Consider the following 21,453-nt stretch of genomic DNA (forward strand, 5'->3'; position numbering starts at 1 on the left):
TTTGTCATTGGGTGAAATCAAGATTGAACCCAAAGCTAAGCACCTCTCCCATTGCAAGAAAAACCAATCTAGTTGGCCGAACCAAACCGATAGTTCGAAGACAAAGATATCAAATCATGCGTATAAGAATTTAGATAAGATTCAAAAAATATTCATAGATAAGCTAATCATAAATCCACAATTCATCGGATCTCGACAAACACACCGCAAAAGAAGATTACATCGGATGGATCTCCAAGAACATCGAGGAAACACATGGTATTTAGAATCAAAGAGAGAGAAGAAGCTATCTAGATACTAGCTATGGACCCGTAGGTCTGTGGTAAACTACTCACGCTTCATCTGAAGGGCAATAGAGTTGATGTAGATGTCCTCCATGATCGAATCCCCCTCCGGCAAGATGCCGGAAAAGGCCCCGAGATGGGATCTCACGGGAACAGAAGGTTGTAGTGGTGGAAAAGTGTTTTCGGGGATGCTTCTAGTGGTTTGGGAATATGTGAATTTATAGAAATAATAATTAGGTCAGGCGGGTCACGAGGGGCCCACAAGGTTGGGGGGCACGCCCCCCTTGGGCGCGCCCTCCACCCTTCCCGCCACCTCGTGGCTCTTTGGACTTGAACTCCAAGTCTCCTGGGTGTATTCTGGTCCAAGAAAAATCATCGCGAAAGTTTTGTTCCGTTTGAACTCCATTTGGTATTGCTTTACGATGAAGCTCAAAAACAAGGAAAAAACATAAACTAGCACTGGGCTCTAGGTTAATAAATTAGTCCCAAAAATAATATAAAATAGCATATTGATGCATATAAAACATCCAAAACAGATAATATAATAGCATGGAACAATTAAAAATTATAGATACGTTGGAGACGTATCACACCATTGTAAATTTGTCGTTGTATTATCCATTGCCATTTTATTTGTCATTGTATTATCCATTGCCATTTTATTTGTTGTCGTATTATCCGTTGCACTATGTGGCATTTTAAATTATCTGGAATACGAGTGGAAAACACGAACATAGCAAATGCTAACGTTGAGCGGGGCCAAGGGATCACAAGCAAACACCCTCCGTTCAGGTGCTTTAATTAACTGCTGTTAAACAGCAGCTCGGCCACCATTAATGGAGAAGTTGTCAGCAAGGCGGGTGGCTGGTGGAAGGAGGTCAAGGAGGTCGCTTCCCAGTGAGCATGGGCGGCCTTGCTGCTCGCACGTGTGCCATCGATCCTGTGAGGTGGATAGGATGCACGCGCCCCGTCGAGCCTGCGCGACGGACTACTCGCACGCGTCTCGTCGAGCCTCCACGGCAGACTTCTCGCGCTTGTCCCGTCTAATCAAACAGCTGCGCGCACGTCACCGATTATGGTTAAATTTTGGCACAAAATACAAAGATGACCAATGAACGAGGATGGAGGTAGTACTATCCCATAAGAAAAGAGGGACGTGTGGCCGCACTTAAATTGTTACGGGAACACATGGTTCATATAATACAATCGTTTGCGATATTAATGTGTCAGCTACTTGTTTCAAAAGGACTTCGTTGGCTATTAATGTGTGTGCCTTGTCTCAAACTCGAACTGGAAGATTTTTTACCACGGCGTATATGTACCATGTCATGAAACCATGCCAAGTTTCATGTTTTTTCGGTGAGTTTTCGATTTACTGGGATTTAAAAACCGAGATTCTCAATGTTTCAGGAGGACAAGACGTTTGTAATTCATTCCCATTCCTTCAATGAGACCTAAACATGCACCCAATGACACATGTACGATTTTCCACCCATTTTGCTTCGCTGGAGCATGTGCTTGTAGTTTAAATTTGAATTATGGACTACATTAAATGCCTAGAAAACTCAATTAATACATAAAATGGCCAAACGAACCCTGAATAGTTTGAAATTTTAGCACGATACTCCTGCTATTCTATGTTGCTTGTAGAAAACCAAATTCAAGGCGAGAAGAGCCTGCGATTATCGTTTTGCCCACAAGAGGGGCATGTTTCCCTACCGAAACCACGAGGGTTGCGAGAACCTTTGGTTTGTAAGAGGCTTGTAATATAGCTTGGCCCAAATTGGATAGTTTTTTTACAACGACATATATGTGCCATGTAGTGACACCATGCCAAGTTTTATGATTTTCTAGTGAGTTTTGGATTTACGGAGATTTAAAAACCGAGATTCGCAATGTTTGAGGCCCAGCCTGGACACCGAGACGGTTGAATTCATTAGCATTCCTTCCATGGGACCTAAACATGCACCCAAAGGACACATTTACGTTTTTCTAGCCATTTTGGTGCACTCAAGAATGTGTTTGTAGTTTAGGTTTGAATTATGGACTTTAAATGCCTAGAAAACTCAATTAATGAATAAAAAAGGTCAAACAAACCCTGAATAATTTTAAATTTCATCGCGAATCTCCTGTTGTTACATGTTGCATGTAGAAGAAAATACAATGCTAGAAGAGGGAGCGATTATTCTTTCGCCCACAAGGGGACACGTTTCCCTATCGAAACCACGAGGGTTCTTGTGACACGCTCCGGTTTGTAAAAGGTTCGTAATAAAGCTTAGCCCAAATTGAACAATGTTTTTACCACGACTATATGTGCAATGACATGACACCATGACAACTTTCATGACTTTCTGGTCAGTTTTGGATTTACGAGGATTTAAAACCAAGATTCCAAATGTTTAAGGACAAGCCAGAACGACGATACGGTTGTAATTCATTCACATTCCTTGCATGGGACCTAAACATGCACCTAAGGACACATGTATGATTTTTCTAGCCATTTTGGTGAACTGGAGCATGTATTTCTAGTTCAGATTTGAATTATGGACATTAAATGCTTAGGAAACTCAATTAATGTATAAAAAGGCCAAACGAACCCTAAATAATTTTAAATTTCAGCACGAATATCCTGTCGTTCCATGTTGTCTGTAGAAGAAAATACAAGGCTAAAAGAGGTAGTGATTATCGTTTCGCCCACAAGGGGGACACGTTTCCCTATCAGAACCACGAGGCTTCTTGAGAGAAGCTCCGGTTTGTTAGAGGCTTGTAATAAAACTTGCCCCAAAATGGAAAAAAAAATCCTCAACATATATGTGCCATGTTGTGACACCATAACAAGTTTCACGATTTTCGGGCGAGTTTGGATTTACGGGGATTTATAAACCGAGATTTTCACGAAATGTTTTCAAATAGCTGTCCAAATTTTGGGATGTTAATAATAAGTTATGATTGAGTGAGTTGTTGTGGTATTCACGTAAATTAGAAACTTTTTGGGACTTGTTGAAAAATCAAATTGGATTTCTTTGTTTTGGACTCGTAAGAAATATTCTGAACCACCTTCAAATTTATGGAGTGAGAATAAAATGACTTTCTCAGAAAAAATTGGTGGATGAATATTTTGTAAAGGAGTTATTTGAAATTTGGAGGTCCATTCGAAATTGGGTCTTATTTGGAGTTTCATTTTAAATTCAGAATTTTTACGGAGTTTACAAAAAAATGTACTCGGTTCATTTGAATGTGTTTTGAGTAGTAATTATCAAAAACTATTAGCAAACGGAAATAAGTAAAGTCTAAAACAATCCTGGACCTACTGGGCTCACCCATTCTTTTATCTCGCTATTTTACGCACGCGAGCACGAGCAAACTGGCCAGTGTGGCGCATCTAGCTGGAGTCAACCCATCTTTTTCCTAACTCTTTTTCCTTTCCGTTGGGCCTATTTTCTCCCACTAAAGCCCATCCCAAAGTGAAAGCCCAGTCATGGTCATCTTCCTCCTCTGTTCTGTACGTGAACATGAACATAACCTACAGAACCTCCACATTCATTGTTAGAAGGGAGAGAGGGATTGATGGAATAGTTGTTGTATTGCTTCAGCCTCGTGGGCATATATATATGAGTACATGATCTACTAGGAGTACAAGGCAAGCCAGAATATTTCCTAGTCTAACCTATGTTTCTAATCTAATCAATGTACTCAACATCCCCCCGCAGTCACAACGGTAGCGACGCAGACGGTGAGACTGGAGAAGAATCCGAAGGCACACCGACGGACACCCCCCACATTCCTAACGGTCGATGCATCGCGAAGTCGTGGCTAGAGTGGAAACCGACGAGGTTGCTCAAACAAGGCAGTATCCCTTTGTGCCATTTGTCGAGGTAACCGAGAAGATATGGTGGTGGAACCCTGGTCGAGGTAGCTGTGCGAAGAATGCAGTGGTCGATGTTGAGTCGGGGTGGCCGGTGTCGAGAAAGTCACTGTGGAGCCGCGGGCGCAAGGGGGCGCCGAGTTAGCATGGACGCAGTGGTGTCGAAGTAGTTGTGTGCCGAAAAGGAGATATTGTTGACGACGCGTCCTGGCGGGTTTGCCAAGCCCGGGGAACATCGTAGACGAAGGCACACACCGGTGTTGCCAGCACCGGGCATGCGTAGACGGACGAAGACGAAGTTGACGAAGCGCCGCACCAGGCTTGCCGGGCCCGGGGACACGTCATGGATGAAGGCACGCGGCGGTGTTGCCAGCACCGGGCATGCGTAGACTGGGACCTGCACAAGCTGTACGCCATGTCGAAGAAGTTGGAGAAGCCACCAGAGAAGGACTCGGCGACAGTTGTGGCGCCAATCGGCGCGGGCTGATATCGCCCGCGGTTGTCGGAGTAGACGAAGTGGTCACGGTAGATGACGGCGACACTGGTGACGGGCTGGTGCTGGACAAGACGAAGGAGGTTGACGGGCGGTGGAGGCTACGGGGGTAGCGGCGGCTGCGGCCAAAGAAGAGCGGCGGCGGCGGCCTAACGGTGGTAGCGGCGGTTAGGTTAGGAGCGCGGCGGCGGTGCTTGAAGTAGGCGAAGAGCCCTAACAGCATGACGAAGACGGGCGTGGACGGTGGCGTTCCCGCGCGAAGGGAGACGGCGCGACGCATACCACGGGACATTGACGCGCGGTGACGGCGGAGTGGACCGCGGGCCGTGACGCTACGGCCCGAAGGGGCGACGCAGTGGTGGCGGGCAGGTCGGGGCGACGACAGGAAGACCTCGGGGCAGCGGCGATGACCGCGGGCCGCGGCGCTACGGCCTGAAGAGGCGGCGCAGCGGCGAAACGCGGGTCGGTGCAACCGCAGGGACAGCCTCGGGCGGCGGCGGAGACTGCGTGCCACACTCGCTACAGCCCGATGAGGCGACGCAGCGGCAGCGCGAGGGTCGGTGCAGCCACGGAGACGGCCTGGAACAGACGTCCTTGAGGCGACGGTAGACCGCGGGCCGCACACTATGGCCAAAAAAGGAAATGCAGCGGCAGCACGCCGGTCGATGCAGCCGTGGGGAAAACCACAGGGCGATGATACTACGGCCCAACGAGGCGATGCAGCGGTAGCCGGATGCTCAATCGATGTAGACGCGCTGTATCGACGACGATACACGTACATTTGGTTGATCAGACCGAATGCACTAGAAAGATGGAGCGGATCGCGTGCTTTCGAGTCATCAAAGTCGATTTCTTGCGGGATCAACGAAGCTGCTCGGCGTGACCACGTACGGCTAGACGGGATTCGGCGTGGCGGTACGATGCATACATGCACACCCGAGCACACCCGCACATGCACAAGTAGCAAGACTTGCACATGGGATACACCACGGTGTGGATGGACGTGGCCATGTGCCAGGCTCGAGCGGGCGACCACACATGTGGTAGCCACGCGCGACGGCGTGAGGAGCTGCCGCATCAGCACACATGACGCCGTTGCGCGCGTCCAAGCCAGGGTGCCATGCAGCAACTGATATTGATTTGTTGTCGAAGTAGAGCGCGACCGGGTCGACAGCGGCGGCAGGCGACGCAAACCGATCATAGATCGGAAAACTAAAAAGTAGACGCTGATCAAAGCAAACAGCAAGAGAGAGAAAACCTTAGATCAAAGGATCGGGAAAAAGACTCTTTAGGGTAGCCGATCAACACGACCGGCGGACGAACCCTAGGTACGGGTGGCGCGGCCCCCGGTGGCGGTCATGGAGGCCGACCGCCCCGGGGGCAGCGCGCGGATGCGGAAGCGGCGGCGACTAGGGTTTAGGATCGAGGTAAGGCTGATACCATGTTAGAAGGGAGAGAGTGACTGATGGAATAGTTGTTGTATTGATCGAGTGTTCATATATATAGGAGTACATGATCTACTTGGAGTACAAGGCAAGTCAGAATATTTCCTACTCTAACCTATGTTTCTAATCTAATTAATATACTCAACATTCATGACTTCCACCTCGTCCTCTCCTCCTCCCACTCAATTCATTTCCCATTACAACTTGCCACAAATAAAAAATTATTAAGGAATGTCAGGAGAACTCATTAAGGGAATTAAAACTCAATTTCGTTGCTTTAATTGGACACACGGAGCCGTGGAACGTACACGCACAAATGCCATTAATGGCCACGATGAGCTCTCTTGATCTCTGTTAGAGTAGTTATTATGGTATATGACTTTTAGTCCAAGTCAGTTTTGTACCCCTACCTCAAGTCGGTTTGTACCCTCTTATATACTCTTGTATGCCGCACCAAATCATCAATAAGCAACAGTTTTATTCAGCTTTCATGGTATCAGATACCGGTCCCAGGGTTTAGGGTATGGCTCCGCCAACGCCACCGCCGCCGCCCGGCTACTTCGAGCGGCGGGCCGCACTCATCGCCAAGGCTGCCAACGCCGCGGCCGCTTCTCTCTCGGCCCTCACCATAGCTCCACAAAACTACCCTGCACCCATCCTCGCCGCACAAATATCTCTTGCTGACACAATCTCCGACGTCAGCCCCTACATCCCCATAGTTCTTGATCTCGCCGCCCACAACTACTACCATTGGAGACATCTCTTTGATCTCCACCTCGGCTGCTGCAACCTGCGCTCGCATGTCGCCGCCAACTGTCTTCCCCGCCCCGATGATCCGCAATGGTTGAAAGACGATCTCGCGATCGTCCAGTGGTTCTACACCCACATCACCACCGAGATCTTCAACATGCTCGATCACGACGGCGCCACCGCTGCCAACATCTGGCACTCCCTCCGTCAGCTCTTCCAAAGCAACACCGACGCTCGGAAAAACGCTCTCCACACCGAGCTTCGCAATATGGTGCAAGGAGACGCCCCGGTGAACCTATTCTGCCAGCGCGTTAAGACCATTGGCGATGAGCTCTGCGAACTCGGCAATATAGTTAGCGACTCACAGCTAATCAATATCGTCGTCGTCGGCCTCAGCGAAGACTTTGACAAGCAAGCCTCGTTCATACCGATGATACGGCCCCCTCCTACCTTCGCTGAAGTACGTTCCTTGCTACAACTCGCGGCGGAAACACAAGCTCGCAAGGACTCTCGCCCCAAGGTCTTTCATGCCGCGGCTCGTCCTCCTCTGTCGTCTACACCGGCGCCACCTTCCAGGCCGACTCCTGCCGCCGGGCCGTCCGCATCGTCATATGTTGAACCGCCCCCAGGCTGGCGTCCTAGCCCGAACTACCGCGGCAAAAACCCTATCTATAGGCCGCCGCCGACTCGTTCGGTTCCGCCTACGACATCACCAGCACCGAGTCCTGCACCACCCACCAGTGCTCCATCTGTGGTTGCATGGCGGCCTCCTCATGATCCTTGGACGGGGCTTGTTCAAGCATGGCCCATGCCCTGGTCCGCTCCGTCCACCCTCGGTGCTCCGCCGGCATACTCAGGTGCCTGGCAACCCGGCCTTCGGCCGCCTACTGGTGCTCCCGGGGTTCTCAACCCCCGACAGCCGGCCAATGCCTATCACGCCGCCCCGACGTATGCTCCTTATGGTCATTACAGCACCGACGGCGGCGCCTACTACACACCTCAGCCGGCCCTGCTCCCGACGCCACCCCCACCACAGCCGGCCAATGCCTACTACACTCCCCAGCCGGCCCTACTGCCTTCACCATCGTATCCACCGGCACTGCTTCCGACGCCACCCTCACCTGCGACGCCGAGCTGGGATCAAGCTGCCTTTCTCCAGGCCATGAATAACTTTGCTGCACAAGGAAACTCAGGTACGGATTGGATCTTTGATTCAGGGGCCTCTAGTCATATGTCTGCATCTAGTAATTGGTTATCTTCTTGCACTAAATCTCCTTTCCCTTCCATTATCCTTGGAGATGGATCATCTATTCCTATATATTGTGTTGGTCAGGCTCAACTTCCCTCTTCCACCAAACCTCTTTTACTTCGCGATGTTCTAGTTGCACCCGCCCTCATTAAAAATCTTATCTCTGTTCGCCAATTTACTTGCGACAATCTAGTTTCGGCTGAATTTGACCCTTTTGGTCTATCTGTGAAGGATTACCTGACCAAGGCCGAGATCGCTCGCTTCAATAGCTCCGGTGATCTTTATTCTCTTAATGGAGTTCGTGCCGCCACCCCTCCAACATCCATACCGGCCTCCGTCGATCTCTGGCATCGTCGCTTGGGCCATCCCAACCCCGCCGTCTTAGCTTCTATGCTTAGTGAATTTACCATACCATGTAATAGGGACTCTCATAATTCTGTGTTTTGCGAGTCTTGTCAATTAGGCAAACATGTGCGTCTTCCCTTTAGTTCCTCTAGTTTTTGTAGCACTTATCCCTTTGAATTAATACATTGTGATTTATGGACCTCTCCCATTGCAAGTGTTTCGGGTTTTAAATACTACCTTGTTATCCTAGATGATTTCACCCACTTTGTCTGGACTTTTCCTCTACGCAACAAATCCGAGGTCCATTCTCTTTTCCTTAATTTTCAACGCTATGTGTCTGTTCACTTCTTCCTCCCAATTCGCTTTATCCAATGTGACAATGGTCGCGAGTTTGATAACATTAAAAATCGTACTTTCTTCTTACAACATGGCATCCTGCTTAGGTTCTCATGTCCCTACACCTCCCCTCAAAATGGTAAAGCAGAACGCTCTCTTCGCACTCTCCTCATTCAATCATCTATGCCTCCCAAGTTTTGGGCTGAAGCCCTACACATGGCCACCTTCCTTCTAAATATTCGACCTTCTAAAACTAAACCCAACACTACTCCCTATTATTCCCTCTTTCTTTCCCACCCCGACTACTCCACGGTTCGTGTTTTCGGCTGTCTCTGTTTTCCCAATGCCTACGCCACTTCTGCAAATAAATTGTCACCACGCTCTATCCCATGTGCTTTTCTCGGCTTCTTTGACGAGCACAAAGGCTATCGCTGTCTCGACCTTCACACCGGACACGTTCATGTCTCTTGTCATGTCACGTTTGCTGAGCACATTTTTCCTTTCTCACAACGCACTACTTCACCATCCAACACCCCTAGCTCCGCAAACACCCCCTCTCCCCGTCCTTTCCAACTATATACTCCCCTACCTGCCGAACACAACTTATCACCACCACCATTAACACCCACCATAGCCAATCCCAACCATACACTCACCCCACCCGAGACGTCCCCAACACCCCCGACCCCTGCTCCCTCCCCAACACCCCCGGCCCCTCCTCCCACTACACCACCCAGCCCTGCTCCCACTCCACCACCCAGCCCTACTCCTTCGTCCGACTCTTCCGCTGCGCCGGACTCACCAGTACCCACCTTACCCCCTTGTGCTATTCCTACAGCAGCCCCGATTAATGATCATCGCATGTGTACTAGGGCCAAATCAGGATTTCATCAACCCCAAGACCGCCTAAACCTTCATACCTCCGTATCTCTCACTTCTCTTCCAAAGAATTACAAAACTGCTCTACTTGATCCCAATTGGGCCGTTGCCATGCAAGAAGAATATAATGCTTTACTTCAAAACAACACCTGGCAACTTGTTCCTCGTCCTCCCAATACAAATATTGTTTCTGGCAAATGGATTTTTCGCCAAAAGTTCCACTCCGATGGGAGCCTCTCACGATATAAAGCCAAGTGGGTTTGTCGTGGCTTTTCTCAGCAACAAGGAATTGATTACGAAGAAACCTTCTCTCCTGTTGTTAAACCTAGCACCATTCGCACCGTTCTTAGTGTTGATGTCTCCTCTTCATGGCCCATTCACCAACTTGATGTGAAAAATGCTTTCCTCCATGGTTCCCTTCAAGAAACTGTCTACTGCCAGCAACCTCTGGGTTTTGAAAATCCATCCTTTCCAACTCATGTATGTCTTCTTCAGAAATCTCTCTACGGCCTTAAACAGGCCCCACGAGCTTGGTTTCAACGCTTCTCCTCCTTCATTCAAACAATAGGCTTCACTCCATCTCTCTCCGACACCTCTCTTTTTGTGTATCATCAAACTTCTGACACTGCCTATTTACTTCTCTATGTAGATGATATCATTCTTACCGCCTCCTCTCAAAAGTTGTTAGATCATATTGTCTCTCTTCTTAGATCTGAATTTTCTATGACTGACCTAGGACTCCTTCATCATTTCTTAGGCATTGCTGTTGTTCGAGATTCCTCCAGCCTTTTTCTTTCCCAACGCCAGTATATTCTTGATCTTCTTAATCGTGCTGGTATGCTTGACTGTCAATCATCTCGCACTCCTGTCGATACTAGTTTTAAACTTTCGGCTACCGGTGAACCCTTTTCCGATCCTACTCTCTATCGTAGCCTAACAGGTGCTCTCCAATATCTCACCATTACTCGTCCTGAAATCTCTTTTGCTGTTCAACAAGCATGTCTCTATATGCATGATCCCCGGGTTCCTCACTATAATCATGTTAAACGCATTCTTAGGTATTTAAAAGGAACTCTCAATCATGGTCTCCACCTCAATAATTCTTCTCCAAACTCACTTACCGCATACTCTGATGCAGACTGGGCTGGTTGTCCTGACACTCGAAGGTCCACTTCCGGTTTTTGTGTTTTTCTTGGTAACAATTTGATTTCTTGGTCTTCGAAAAGACAAGTTACAGTCTCACGTTCGTCGGCCGAGGCTGAGTATCGCGCTGTGGCACATGCCGTTGCAAATACAATCTGGATTCGGCAGTTACTCTCTGAGCTACATAGGCCTATTGAGCAGGCCACTATTGTCTACTGTGACAACATATCAGCAGTCTACATGACCAGCAATCCAGTTCAACACAGACGCACAAAGCATATTGAGATTGATATTCATTTTGTTCGTGAAAAGGTTGCTCTTGGTCAGGTTCGGGTGCTTCATGTTCCCTCTACGGCTCAGTTTGCTGACATTTTCACCAAGGCACTGCCTACTAAGCCGTTTCAAGATATCTGTTTCAGTCTCAACGTCGTCGAGCCTGCCGTTGATACTACGGGGGGATGTTAGAGTAGTCATTATGGTATACGACTTCTAGTCCAAGTCAGTTTTGTACCCCTACCCCAAGTCGGTTTGTACCCTCTTATATACTCTTGTATGCCGCACCAAATCATCAATAAGCAACAGTTTTATTCAGCTTTCAATCTCCATCTCCCGGCATCCCCTTCCTCTATAAAAGGAACCGTGAGGAGCGCCTCGCAGCCTCCCACCTCCTCTCCAGAAACCCCTCTACATCTTCCTCCCCATGGTCGTCAATTTGTTGCCGGAGTCCAAACTCCGCCACCGCGCCCGACGAAGTTTCAGTCACGTATGGTGAAACCCCGACCCTTCCTATCATTCATTCTCTCTATTTGTATTTTGCGCACCTCCCTGAATCCTTGAACCTCTCGAATCCACAGCCGGAGCTCACGAACGGCGACAAGCAAAATCAACCAGAAACTCTGGCGAACTCCAGCGGGTTCACATGGCTTCCCGAGGACGAATTGTTCGTGAATGATGACATCACCTTCATCTCCGCGTGGTCTACTTCACCGTCCGCCTCTCCTACTCGCCGGAGCACGCCCGACCGGACCTCCTCCCCCCGGTGAGCATTCTTTCTTCCATCTCTCGATCTATTGATCGATCCATGTGTGCTGTAAAAAAAGAACAGGTATCCACCAACCACGACTTGACACATGGCAGCTTCCTAGTAAATCTCGTATTGCTGGTTCACAAAAATAAAGGCCTAACTTAGAAAAATCGTACTCCCTCTGTCCCATAATATAAGAGCGTTTTTGACACTAGTGTAGTGTCAAAAACGCTTTTATATTATGGGACGGAGGAAGTATCTTTTAAGGGAAACTATTCAGTTCAGCCGGCTGATATTAACGATCGCGTCCGTCACCCTGTGTGTGTGCCACATGTCCATGGGCTCACAACAGCGGTGGCACTCTTATCCTTCTCCCACCGAGCATTGACAACTACTACACGTATTTGTTTCTCGAGCAATCCATTCCCTCGTGCATCTCCGCAGCGGCAGCCAACAGACGCATGCGTTATCTGAGGTGCCGACGAGCAAGAGCTCCACCGCCCGCGTCCTTCCTATTTTCCTTCTCCCTCTCTCTCTCTCTCTCTCTCTCTCTCTCTCTCGTCTTGCACGGATTCAATCGGCTGCCGCATCTGGATCGAGCAGCATCGACCGACGGACTGCACAACTTCAGCCGTCCCCCGCCTCTACAAGGCACGCCGCCGCTGGAGCCTTGTATGCGGCGGTCCATGGAGTAACATTTCCGGCAACATCTTTGTTGGATAATTTTTTTGCAGCATGACTTTTGTTTCAGAAAAAAAGCACACATTTTTTCTGCAACATGATCTCTACTGCTCAAAAGTTATATACACGTTTCTGTAACATGACCTTTGTTGCAAAAAAAAAACTGTAACACAATCTCTATTGCAAATGTTTCTGTAACATGACCTTTGTTGCAAAAAAATCTACAGCACAATCTCTGTTGCAAATGTTTCTGCAAGAAGGCTTTTGTTGCAAAAATAGAGGACAACGCGTATTCGTTAGATTGTGCGATATCTGACGGCCCGCAAGGCGGCGGATCTTTTTCAAAAATCCGCCGGCGGACGCGTAGCGCCGCCCATCTTTTAAACCGCTTGTCCAAAATTGACAAATAAGATATCGCTGGATTGCTTAGAACATCTAGTTTATTAAAAAAAAATTGAAATCCCATTTTTGGGAGATTTAAAATTTAGTTCTGATTTAAATGTTAATTTCAGTAATTTTGATATAACTTTAATTCTATAATTGATATGAAAATCTTTATTATACCAAAATTGGTCCTCGGAACCCTACCTTTCTATTGGAACTCATGTCACAACTTTTCAGCAAGGTTTAGTCACTATTTTAACATCAACACATCAATTTGACCTTCTTTGATCAGTGTTTAATTACTTCATTGAACTAATATTTAATCCTAGGATAAATCTCTTAGGTAAATCCCTATAAACTTCTCTGGTCATATGCCTTCATTATACAAATTTGGACTTAGGAAATCTTACATAAATTATGTAACATAAGCCTTATGCAATCAACACCAATTACCATTTTTATTGGACCCAAGTCAAATATTCCAATCAAACCCATTATTAACTTTGTCGTAGGACCTTGCCTCACGACCCTTCAACCATGATCCTAATTTGTATAAATTTGATCCAACCCCAGAATATGATTTATGTCATATTTTCAATCAAGCCAACTTGATCCTATCTCAACCCTACCACGCCATAATAACTAGTTTAGTAATAGTAAAAACTAAATAATTTGTAATGTGAATTTGTATCTTTTATTTGCATCTTCATTTGGATTTTGTTGTGTGTTGAAGTATTTTTTTGTTTTATCGTTATATATATCATAACAAGAAGGAGAGACAACTCATAGTAGAATATTTCCTCTTCGAGAACTCAGGCAAGTTGCAAATTGATCATGCTTTGACCTATATTTTCTATTATGCATATCCCTTTCAATTTTAATACTATGCATGTTTTACAAAAGTTTTACAAAGTATTATTACTAGCTAGAGCCATAGGTTCAAGACTTGCAACCATGCTCGGCCACGCTTGCACAAAATGGGTGGGATGAAAACCAAAATTGTTTTAAACCTTTAAACTTGCCTCTTTTGGGGTAAAGTTTTGTGAAAACTTTTGAAAAAAAACTATATATTATTTTACTTCTACTCCCTGGGCGGAATGGTATGACGGGAGCGTTTACAAGTGATTGCACCCATCGGGGTCTTGCAGTGAATGTGCCCGACTAGGGTCTTGCACACAGGTTTTTGGTGGCGACCGCTGTGCAGAGGAATGAGATCTTCCAAGTACAGTTCGATGTAGCTTCCAGTACAACCACATGCTACTCTGGGCTTTGGCTTAGCTTAGTACTAACGGGAAACCCTTACCTCAGGACCGCCATCGGAGAGGGGCCTTCATTGCCTAAGTTGCGGGGAGCTTGGTCAGGTACAGGGTGCTATTACGGAAAGGCTTCGTCACAATCTCCTCCTAGTCGTACACCCAAGTGTGTATGATAAACGGGGTTGGTTGTGTCATGTGGGGAATGTGTACGACCTCTTCAGAGTGTTTAACCTAATCGATTAGCCGTGCCCCCGGTTACGGGCAATTTTGAGCAACTGAAGACTTGGACTGAAGAAGAATCTCCCTTCTCTTGTCTAAGAGTCTATTTTAAGGGTTAAAAGTTGAGGAATGAGCATAGTGAATGTGTTTCACCTCAACCTTATGTATGTTTAAACTAATTTGGAGAATGAGCACTGGTGCGTATATCCAAGTGTCTCACTCCTACCTTTTATATAGAAAAAAATATTATTTTTATTTCAAAATAAGTTTACAAAATTTACCATAGGAAAATTTTGGCTTTATGCAAAGGAAGCCTCCACCAATACTTACCTTGCATATATATTCTGTTAAACTTTCCTTTACAAATTGCGAGTACATTCCACGTACTCACCTGCACTTGTCATGTGCAGATCTCGACAGATTAAGAGACGATAGGGTTATGGTCTACACTCAATGAGCCCAGTGGCGTTGATGGATCCCTAACTTAGCGACTACGTATTATTCCACTGTATTATGTGCCAGCATTGAGATGCATAAATACTATGTATTTACTGAATTTTGGATCTATCGTTGTAGTAAAATGATGTATGTTTTGCTGATATTCATTCTTATTACTGTGTGTGCTAGCTACGATCTAGGGATAGCACAGTAAACACAGAGATTTGGATTTTACCAAATATGGGTCATGACAAAATGGTATCAGAGCATACTTTGACTGTAGGACGTGACCCTAGAAAATGGCTTAGAAATAGGAAGACCTTGATAGGAAAAACTATCTTTTTAGTAGTACCGGTAGGCATTCTCGTACCCTCTGGTTTTATTTATTAAGTTCTCGTCTTCTTTCAAAAACTTAGATGGCAACCTCCTACCCTCCAATGACCTCGACACTGATATGAGCCTAAAGGTTACTTCATGGAAAAGACGTCTCATGTACTGCTTACATCCAAGAAGTTAAAGAAGGACTGAAGACACTCAAGACCAAGATGGTTGTGAAGATTACCACTATAGAGGAATATCCCACATAATTCAATAGTGTCCAAGCCCACCATGAGAATTGTGAAATAAACAAAAGAGTGCAAGTAGAGTACCCGACCATGCCAACTCATGTAAATAAGGGTACCATAGGAATTGTTTGTTTGAAGTCTATGAGTGAATTTGGAGTTTTGTTGGAGTTCTTCGCCATCGATTTGATTTTATTATCATTTTAGTTGTGTGATTTAAAATCTTGCGTTATTAGGATACGAACTTCGTAGGTTTGTATTATTTACTCAACCTCAAGAGGTGCAAGTTATGGATGATTAACACAAGACCTTCATACGGGTGAGATGTCATGCATTGAAGACTTTCAAGAACCGCGAAATGAAGACTTTATGATGAAACGTAGTAAACGAGCCTATTATAATCGTTAGAAAACGATGAGATATGAGTTGTTCAATGACTCTTGTATGTATATGCTTTATCCTTACTATCTAATACTCTACCTCCTCTCTGACCAAACCTTAAACCCCATAGATGGACGAAATTATTTTGATGGGACTAGTGACCCATTCAGAAATAGAAGAGTGGATTCAGAATATGGAAGGTATAATGGATGAGAGAAAAGGAAATCCGAAGGAGAAGGTTAATTATGGTTCTCAATATTTTATTCAAGAGGCTGACACTTGATGGAAGATGCGTATAGCCATCGATGAATCCCAAATGGCAATCACTTGGAACACTTCAAGGAATCACTACTTCAATCTCATCTTACCATACAAATCTGAAGAAAGCAAGTGAAGATGCGAGCGAATTCTGTTATTTTACGGATGCAAGTGTAATGCAACCTGTGTAGGGTAATCGCCACCCAAAGATGTTTTATTAGCTTTACATGTGAAGACCTCTTAAACATGAGTGAGAAAGACTGAGTGTTAGAGCACGTGATTCACCCATCGACATATGCGGTAATGATTTGAGTACGAGATGGATTGATCACCATACCGAAGACTCTTATTATATTCTTTTGTATGTTTGACCGGTAAATCAGAGAGATTTGAGAACCTAGTCGAGTGTCGATACGACAAGCTTGAAACCATAGAATGGTAAGATGTATTGCCCTTATAGATAGGCAACCGTGCCTAATGTAGATGAATGGTGAGGAAAAATGTGAAGAGCTTCAAGGAGTTCCATCGGAATCTATCGACCCCCATGAGAGTCTCGATAGGTAGTTCTGGAACTTATGGATTTTGAGCAAGGTTTGTTCTTTTGAACATTCGCTTCGTCTTCTCCATAAGAGCTCAATGAAGAACCATCACGGAATAAAGAAATTATGGAATCCCCGCAAGTATGTTTTTAAGGGTGGTAGCCCCGATACCCTGAAAGGATATTTGTTACCATGCCCCAACATGGTTGAGACTCAGTGATGGTGTGTAAGTATATGCCGAAGTAACACAGACATAAGGAAACATACCAACAAAAGACATCCCTTAGACGAGATTTGAAGGATAATTGGGTCATACGACAAATCAGTGCAGACTCAAGAATGGTGCCTAGAGTCTCAGACATAGGAATGCTAACTGGAAGGCTAGACTTATATACAGCAGAAGACATTCCCTCAAGACAGAAAGCGACAGGGAAAAACCACAAACCTGCAGTTGTTGTGGGGAAGTAACCCAAGAGGCCCAAACCCCAACCTACTTCTTGCTAGCCTCTGCAAATCTCGAGGACGAGATTTCTTTTAAGGGTGGTAGTTTGTAACATCCCAAAATTTTCCAAATTTTGGAATGTTAATAATACGTTATGATTGAGTGAGTTGTTGTGGTAGTCACGTAAATTAGAAACTTTTTGGGACTTGTTAAAAAAATCAAATTGGATTTCTTTGTTTTGGACTCGTAAGAAATATTCTGAACCACCTTCAGATTTATGGAGTGAGAATAAAATGACTTTCTCAAAAAAATGCTGGACGAATATTTTGTAAAGGACTTATTTGAAATTTGGAGTTCCATTTGAAATTGGGTCTTATTTGGAGTTTCATTTTAAATACGGAATTTTTATGGAGTTTACAAAAAAATGTTCTAGATTCGTTTGAATGTGTTTTGAGTACTAAGAAAACTATTAGCAAACGGAAATAAGTAAAGTCTAAAACAATCCTAGACCTACCGGGCTCACCCATTCTTTTATCTCGCTATTTTACGCACGCGCGCACGAGCAAACTGCCCAGTGTGGCGCATCTAGCTGGAGTCAGCCCATCTTTTTCCTAACTCTTTTTCCTTTCCCTTGGGCCTATTTTCTCCCACTAAAGCCCATCCCGAAGTGAAAGCCCACTCGTGGTCGTCTTCCTCCTCTGTTCTGTACGTGAACATGAACATAACCTACAGAATCTCCACATTCATGACTTCCACCTCTTCCTCTTCTCCTCCCACTCAATTCTTTCCCCATTACGAATTGCCACAAATACAAAAATTATTGATGAATGCCAGGAGAACTCATTCAGGGAATTAAAACTGAATTTCGTTGCTTTAATTGGACGCACGGAGCCGTGGAACATACATACACAAACTGCCATTAATGGCCACGATGAGCTCTCTTGATCTCCATCTCCCGGCCTCCCCTTCCTCTATAAAAGGATCCCTGAGGAGCGCCTCGCAGCCTCCCACCTCCTCTCCAGAAACCCCTCTCCATCTCCCTCCCCATGGTCGTCAATTTGTCGCCGGAGTCCGAAATCCGCCGCCGCGTCCGACGAAGTTTCAGTCACGTATGGTGAAGCCCCGACCCTTCCTATCATTCATCTCTCTATTTGTATTTTGCACACCTCTCTGATCCCTTGAACCTCTCGAATCCACAGCCAGAGCTCACGAACGGCGACGAGCACATCCAACCGGAAACTCCGGCGAACTCCAGCGGGTTCACACGGCTTCCCGAGGACGAATTGGTCGTCAACGAAGACATCACCTTCATCTCCGCATGGTCTCCTTCACCGTCCGCCTCTCCTACTTGCCGGAGCACGCCCGACCGGACCTCCTCCCCCCGGTGAGCATTCTTTCTTCCGTCTCTCGATCTGTTGATCGATCCATGTGTGCTGTTAAAAAAACGAACAGGTATCGCTGGATTGCTTAGAACATCTAGTTTATGATTAAAATTTCAAATCTCATTTTTGGGAAATTTAAAATTTAGTTCTGATGTAAATGTTAATTTGAGTAATTTTGATATAACTTTAATTCTATAATTCATATGAAAAATCTTTCTTAGAACCCTACCTTTCTGTTGGAACTCAAGGCACAACTTTTCAGCAAGCTTTAGTCACTATTTTAACATCAACACGTTAATTTGACCTTCTTTGATCCTCGTTTAATTACTTTGTTGAACTAATATTTAATCCTAGGATAAATCTTTTAGGTTGATCCCTAGAAAACTTCTCTGGTCATATTCCTTCATTATACAAATTTGGACTTAGGAAATCTTACATAAATTTTGTAACATAAGCCTTATGTCATCAACTCCAATTACCATTTTCATTGGACCCAAGCCAAATATTCCAATCAAACCCATTATTGACTTTGTCGTAGGACCTTGCCTCACGACCCTTCAACCATGATCCTAATTTGTATCAATTTGATCCAACCCTGGAATATGATTTATGTCATATTTTCAATCAAGCCAACTTGATCCTATCTCAACCCTACCATGCCATAATAACTAGTTTAGTAATAGTAAAAACTAAATAACTTGTAATTTGAATTTGTATCTTTTATTTGGATCTTCATTTGGATTTTGTTGTGTGTTTAAGTATTTTTTTTATCGTTAGATATATCGTAACGAGAAGGAGAGACAACTCAGAGTAGAATATTTCCTCTTCGAGTACTCGGGCAAGTTGCAAATTGATCATGCTTTGACCTATATTTTCTTTATGCATATCCCTTTCAATTTTAATACTATGCATGTTTTAAAAAAGTTTTACAAAGTATTATTACTAGCTAGAGCCATACGTTCAAGACTTGCAACCATGCTTGGCCACGCTTGCACAAAATGGGTGGGATGAAAACCAAAATTGTTTTAAACCTTTAAACCTGCCTCTTTTGGGGCAAAGTTTTGTGAAAACTTTTGAAAAACAAAACTATATATTATTTTACTTTTACACCCTGGGTGGAATGGTATGATGGGAGTGTCTACAAGTGATTGCACCCATCAGGGTCTTGCAGTGAATGCGCCCGACTAGGGTCTTGCACACAGGTTTTCGGTGGGGACCGCCGTCCAGGGAATGAGATCTTCCAAGTACAGTTCGATGTAGCTTCCAGTACAATCACATGCTACTATGGATCTAGCTTAGCTTAGTACTAACGGGAAACCCTTACCTCAGGACCGCCATCGGAGAGGGGCTTTTATTGCTTAAGTTGCGGGCGGCTTGGTCAGGTACAGGGGGCTGTTACAGAAAGGCTTCATCACAATCTTCTCCTAGTCGTACACCCAAGTGTGTAACGATAAACGGGGTTGGTTGTGTCATGTGGGGAACGTGTACAACCTCTACAGAGGGTTAATCGAATCGATTAGCCGTGCCCCCGGTTACGGGCAATTTTGATCAATTTAAGACTTGGACCGAAGAAGAATCTCCCCTCTCTTTTCTAAAAGCCTATTTTAAGGGTTAAAAGTTGAGGAATGAGCACAATGAATTTGTTTCACTTCAACCTTATGTATGTTTTAAACTAATTTGGAGAATGAGCGCTAGTGCGTATATCCAAGTGTCTCACTCCTACCTTTTATACAAAAAAAATATTATTTTTATTTCAAAGAAGTTTAAAAAATTTAGCATAGGAAAATTTTGGCTTTATGCAAAGGAAACCTCCACCAATACTTTCCTTGCATATATATTCTGTTAAACTTTCCTTTGCAACTTGCGAGTACATTCCACGTACTCACCTGCACTTGCCATGTGCAGATCTCGGCAGATTAAGAGACGATAGGGTTATGGTCTACACTCAACGAGCCCAGTGGCGTTGATGGAGCCCTAACTTAGTGACTACGTATTATTCCACTGTATTATGTGCCAGCATTGAACTGCATAAATGTTATGTATTTACTGAATTATGGATCTATCGTTGTAGTAAAATGATGTATGTTTTACTGATATTCATTCTTGTTACTGTGTGTGCTAGATATGATCCAGAGATAGCATAGTAAGCACAGAGACTTGGATTTTACCAAATCTGGCTCGTGACAATAGCACACGGTCCACTCGCGAATGTCGTGTGCCTACCAAATCGTGGCCGATGATGCCCCCGTAGCTGCGCGCATGATCTGAGTCGTGCGTTCTGATTGGCCAGAACCCATACCCCACGGACCATATGTCTGCACCGTCGGATGCTCCCAGATCGAACGACAATCCTCATCCCTTTCGACAACACATGCAGTTCCGATTGTGATTTTATTTATATGTGTAAGCACCGTGCGCATGCTAGCTCATGCTTCCTTCTCTACTAAGTTTTCCATATTAATGTTGTTATATATCCAAACACGCTACCGTTTCCCGCCACTCCTCCCATCGGTTTCCCGCCTCTTCTCCCATCGGTTTCCCTCTACCAATGTCAGTGCTCATAGAAGGCTAGGCGGCAACACACCGGCCATGTAAATATTGCTCACAGTTTCTAAAAGCACAAACGTGTGTCATAGTAGGGAGTAGGTCCCATAGGGTGACCAACATGAAACGCCTTAAAGGGGAGGAGGCAATTCCTATCAGCAAGGGGCGGCTTCCCATCCGCTAGCCTAGTCGAATTGAACGCAGAAGTTAAGCGTGCTTGGGCTGGAGTAGTCTAAGGATGGGTGACCCAGTGGGAAGTTGCATATCTCAAGCTTCATTTAAACGCTATGATACAGTCATTATAGACATTTATCATCTAAATGTCTCTATAGTGACCTGTCATGATGATTATATAAACCTTGGGATCCTTGTTTTGCTAATTTGTAGAATATGTTTTTATTGGTTATTTTTTGTTCTCAAAAATCAAAGAATGATCGACATTTGTAGGCCCACACAAGTTATCCCTTTGACCCAATGCACGAGAAGGGTTTACTCTTTGCTCCGTGTGCTATGCAAGCTTTTAAATCTAGGCCGATACGACCGATATATAGGC

At 45.1% G+C, this 21,453-nt stretch overlaps 1 long non-coding RNA gene across 1 annotated transcript; it reads left to right on the forward strand.

Moving 5' to 3' along the window:
• Positions 1–17,717: 17,717 nt before the first annotated feature.
• LOC123099874 (uncharacterized) lies at positions 17,718–20,482 on the forward strand. The gene is made up of 3 exons (XR_006448276.1): positions 17,718–18,088; positions 18,174–18,358; positions 20,262–20,482. It is a non-coding gene; the product is annotated as an uncharacterized lncRNA (long non-coding RNA).
• Positions 20,483–21,453: the final 971 nt, after the last annotated feature.

This window comes from Triticum aestivum, chromosome 4D (assembly GCF_018294505.1).
Source record: "Triticum aestivum cultivar Chinese Spring chromosome 4D, IWGSC CS RefSeq v2.1, whole genome shotgun sequence".
Classification (NCBI taxonomy): domain Eukaryota; kingdom Viridiplantae; phylum Streptophyta; class Magnoliopsida; order Poales; family Poaceae; genus Triticum; species Triticum aestivum.